The sequence below is a fragment of the Phoenix dactylifera genome, chromosome 10 (assembly GCF_051530095.1).
Source record: "Phoenix dactylifera cultivar Ajwa chromosome 10, Ajwa_hap1_PhDact_Kaust_v1.1, whole genome shotgun sequence".
In the NCBI taxonomy this organism is placed as follows: domain Eukaryota; kingdom Viridiplantae; phylum Streptophyta; class Magnoliopsida; order Arecales; family Arecaceae; genus Phoenix; species Phoenix dactylifera.
In genome coordinates, this window is record NC_143199.1 from 1,457,501 (window position 1) to 1,462,500 (window position 5,000).

Sequence of the window (5,000 nt, forward strand, 5' to 3'; positions counted from 1 at the left end):
CGCTCGGTCTACGCCTCCGGCCGGCCGTTGCGGCGGCCGTGCACGGCGCTTCGGATCGGTCGGCCCGTCGTCCCGTCCCTGACGAAGTTTTCGCGGCCGCGCGCGCGCGGAGTTGGATCGGCCTTACTTGGTCCGATCCTTCGCCCTCGCATGTTGCGTGGGCTCGGTCCCGTCCCGTTCGGTGAAATCTTTGTCCGCTCTGGTGCGTCCCTGTGGGTTCCTTTGTCGGTTTTGCGGGTTCGGCCGGGCCTTCCGTGCCGGCCCGTCGGCTCGCTCGGATGGGCCCCGCGGAGTTGGCCCACGACGGAGCCGGCACGCTCCTTCCGCTGGTGCGGCGCTCGGTCTATTCCTTCGGTCGGCCCTTGCGGCGGCCGTGCGCGGTGCTTCGGATCGGTCGGCCGGTCTTCCCGTCCCTCATGAAGTGTTCGCGGCCGCGCGCGCGCGGAGTTGGATCGGCCTTACTTGGTCCGATCCTTCGCCCTCGCATGTTCCGTGGGCTCGGTCCCGTCCTGTTCGGTGAAATCTTTGTCCGCTCTGGTGCGTCCCTGTGGGTTCCTTTGTCGGTTTTGCGGGTTCGGCCGGGCCTTCCGCGCCGGCCCGTCGGCTCGCTCGGATGGGCCCCGCGGAGTTGGCCCACGACGGAGCCGGCACGCTCCTTCCGCTGGTGCGGCTCTCGGTCTACGCCTCCAGCCGGCCCTTGTGGCGGCCGTGCGCGGCGCTTCGGTTCGGTCGGCCGGTCTTCCTGTCCCTCACGAAGTGCTCGCGGCCGCGCGCGCGCGGAGTTGGATCGGCCTTACTTGGTCCGATCCGTCGCCATCGCATGTTGCGTGGGCTCGGTCCCGTCTCGGTGAAATCTTGGGCCGCTTTGGTGCGTCCCTGTGGGTTCCTTTGTCGGTTTTGCGGGCTCGGCGCCGGGCCTTCCGCGCCGGTCCGTCGGCTCGCTCGGACGGACCGTGCGCAGGTGGTCCCCGACGGAGCCGGCACGCTCCTTCCGCTGGCGCGGCGCTCGGTCTATGCCTCCGGCCGGCCCTCGCGGCGGCCGTGCGCGGCGCTTCGGTTCGGTCGGCCGGTCGTCCCGTCCCTCACGAAGTTCCTGCGGCCGCGCGTGCGTGGAGCGGGATCGGCCTTACTTGGTCGGATCCGTCGCCCTCGCCTGTTGCGGGGGCTCGGTCCCGTCCCGTTCGGTGAAAGCTTTGCCCGCTCTGGTGCGTCCCCGTGGGTTCCTTTGTCGGTTTTGCGGCCTTGGCGGCGGGCCTTCCGTGTCGGCCCGTCGTGGGCCCGCTGCGCGTCCGTGCGCGGTGCTTCGGATCGGTAGGCCCATCGTCTGGGTCCCTTACGAAGCTTTGCGCGACCGCTCCTTTGTCGCCGGTCCCCTGTTAGGGCTGACCGAGCCCTCCGTTCGCCCCCTGGCCCGTCGCATGGGCCCCCGGCGCCTCCGCGGCGCCCCACCGAAAACTGTCACGACGCGCATCCAGCGCCGACGAGGTCGCAGGTTACGTGCGGCAGCCGGGGGGCTAGGCCGAGCGGCGGCGGGCCCGCCCACGGACGGGCGCGGGGAGGAGCGCAGCCGGCACGCGGCGCGGAGCGGCGGCGGCATGCCGCCGGGCGGCCGTCGGCTCAACCGTGCCCGAGTCCCGCGGGCACCGCGTCGCCCGGCCGGCGCGAGCGGCGGCGGGCCCGCCCGCGGACGGGCGCGGGGAGGAGCGCAGCCGGCACGCGGCGCGGAGCGGCGGCGGCATGCCGCCGGGCGGCCGACGGCTCAACCATGCCCGAGTCCCGCGGGCACCGCGTCGCCCGGCCGGCGCGAGCGGCGGCGGGCCCGCCCGCGGACGGGCGCGGGGAGGAGCGCAGCCGGCACGCGGCGCGGAGCGGCGGCGGCATGCCGCCGGGCGGCCGACGGCTCAACCATGCCCGAGTCCCGCGGGCACCGCGTCGCCCGGCCGGCGCGAGCGCACGAGGGCGGGAGGCAACCGGGCGGCGCCTGCGGAACCGGATGCGACGGCCGGCGCGGCACGGCCCCGACGGGTCCGCACCGAAGACCAGCGCGGTGCGGATCGACCGCTGATGAGGTCAGAGGTTACGTGCGGCAGCCGGCCGGCTGGCCCGAGCGGCGGCCGGCACGCGACGGGGATCGAGCGGCCCCGACGGCTTGCAGCCGGGCGGCCGACGGCTAGGCCGTACCGGAGTCCCGCGGTCGTTCGGGCGAAGGGGCGCATGCTGCGGGAAAGGCCTGCGGCGGCGAACCGTCCGCCCGGCCGGCCAAGCCTTCCGCGGCGGCGCGCACGTGGCGGCGCGGCCGAGATGACCGAGCGAAGCCCCGGCGATGGGCGGCGCGCACGTGTCCGTGCGGCCGAGATGACCGAGCGAAGCCCGGGCGGCGCCCGCCGTGCGCCCTGCCGGATCGCGCCTTCCGCCGGCGCGCAACGCCGGTCCCGCGTTCCGGCCGCGGGAGAGGCCTGCGTCGGCGAACCGTCCGCCCCGCCGGCCGAACCTTCCGCGGCTGCGCGCACGTGTCCGTGCGGCCGAGATGACCGAGCGAAGCCCCGGCGACGGGCGGCGCCCGCCGTGCGCCCCGGCGGATTGCGCGGCCCGCCGGCGCGCAACGCCGGGCCCACGTTCCGGCTGCGGGAAAGGCCTGCGGCGGCGAACCGTCCGCCCCGCCGGCCGAACCTTGCGCGGCGGCGCTTACGTGTCCGTGCGGCAGAGATGACCGAGCAAGCTCCGGCGATGGGCGGCGCCCTCCGTGCGCCCCGCCGGATCGCCTGCGAGCGGCGAGCGTCCGGGCGGGCCCCTTTCGCAACTTCCCTCGGTACTCTAAACACCCCTTGCCTCTCGGTCTTCCCCCCGACCCTCTCGGTATTTGCTCGGATATGTGCATGCATCGTCCCTCGTCGCCTTCGGTTATCCTCCCCGGGGTGGGCTTTGCGCCGACGCGCCAACGGGGTGGTAGGGGGGCTGCAGCCGCGGCCGCCGCGTTTCGCCATCCGCGCGTGCGCCGCCGGATCCGAGTGGAGGTCGCGGGCGACTCGTCGATGCTTGTACTAGGGGCGCATGCCGGCAGCCCCCCGCGGGGTGCGGGACCCCCGATCGGCGTGCGAGGGACGGGCGTCCGGGCGGGCCCCGTTTCCAACTTCCCTCGGAACATTAAAACCCCCCGACCCCCTCGGTCTTCGCTCCGGCCCTATCGCTATTGCTCGGATATGTGCATCCACCGTCCCTCGTTGCCTTCGGTTATCTACCCCAGGGTGGGCCTTGCGCCGATGCCCCGATGGGGTGGCAGGGGTGGGGCTGCCGCGGCCGGCGCGTTTCGGCATCCGCGCTTGGGGGCTCGGACCCGAGTGGAGGTCGCGGGCGGCTCGTCGATGCCTGCACCGGGAGCGCATGCCGGCAGCCCCCCGCGGGGCGCCGGACCCCCGATCGGCGTGCGATGGACGGGGGGAGGGGCGGGCCCGGTTTGCAAATTCCCTCGGTACTTTAAAATCTCACGGCCCTGTCGGTGCTCCCTCCGGCCCTATCGCCACTGCTCGGATATGTGCATCCACCGTCCCTCGTTGCCTTCGGTTATCTACCCCGCGGTGGGCTTTGCGCCGATGCCCCGATGGGGTGGCAGGGGGGCACGCTCTAGGCCGTGCCACGGGGCGCGGGCGCCGGCGCCGTACGTCCCTCGCGGCGGCCGTGAGCGGCACCTCGGCTTGCTCGGTCTGTCCTCCCGGGACGCGCGACCCGTGCGACCGGGACGCGCATCCCGTGCGACCGGGACGCGTGTCCGGGCCGTTCCCGTTTGCAACGCTCCTCGGTACTTTGGAACGCTTGGGGTGGGCTTTGGGCGGATGCCCCGCCGGGGTGGTAGGGAGGGGGGGCGGCTGCTGCCGCGGCGGGACTTCCGCTCCACTCCGCACAAGTCCGTCGCCTCGCGGCGGGCGCGCCCGGCACCGTTCGTCCCCGAGGGAGCCGGCACGCGCCCGCCGAGGCCCCGGCGCATGGGCGCCGCCGCCGGCCGTCCGCGCGGCGGCCGTGCGCCGGCTTCCTCCGTCGGCCCTCCCGGGATGCGCGACCCGTGCGACCGGGACGCGCATCCCGTGAGACCGGGACGCGTGTCCGGGCCGTTCCCGTTTGCAACGCTCCTCGGTACTTTGGAACGCTTGGGGTGGGCCTTGGGCGGATGCCCCGCCGGGGTGGTAGGGAGGGGGGGCTGCTGCTGCCGCGGCGGGACTTCCGCTCCACTCCGCACAAGTCCGTCGCCTCGCGGCGGGCGCGCCCGGCACCGTTCGTCCCCGAGGGAGCCGGCACGCGCCCGCCGAGGCCCCGGCGCATGGGCGCCGCCGCCGGCCGTCCGCGCGGCGGCCGTGCGCCGGCTTCCTCCGTCGGCCCTCCCGGGATGCGCGACCCGTGCGACCGGGACGCGCATCCCGTGAGACCGGGACGCGTGTCCGGGCCGTTCCCGTTTGCAACGCTCCTCGGTACTTTGGAACGCTTGGGGTGGGCCTTGGGCGGATGCCCCGCCGGGGTGGTAGGGAGGGGGGGCTGCTGCTGCCGCGGCGGGACTTCCGCTCCACTCCGCACAAGTCCGTCGCCTCGCGGCGGGCGGGCCCGGCACCGTTCGTCCCCGAGGGAGCCGGCCCGCGCCCGCCGAGGCCCCGGCGCATGGGCGCCCCCGCCGGCCGTCCGCGCGGCGGCCGTGCGCCGGCTTCCTCCGTCGGCCCTCCCGGGACGCGCGACCCGTGCGACCGGGACGCGCATCCCGTGCGACCGGGACGCGTGTCCGGGCGGTTCCCGTTTGCAACGCTCCTCGGTACTTTGGAACGCTTGGGGTGGGCTTTGGGCGGATGCCCCGTCGGGGTGGTAGGGAGGGGGGGCTGGCGCCGCCGCGGCGGGCCTTCCGCCCCCCTCCGCACAAGTCCGTTGCCTCGCGGCGGTCGTGCCCGGCACCGTTCGTCCCCGACGGAGCCGTCGCGCGCCCGACGACTTTCCGGCGCACGGGCGCCGCCGCCGGCCGTCCG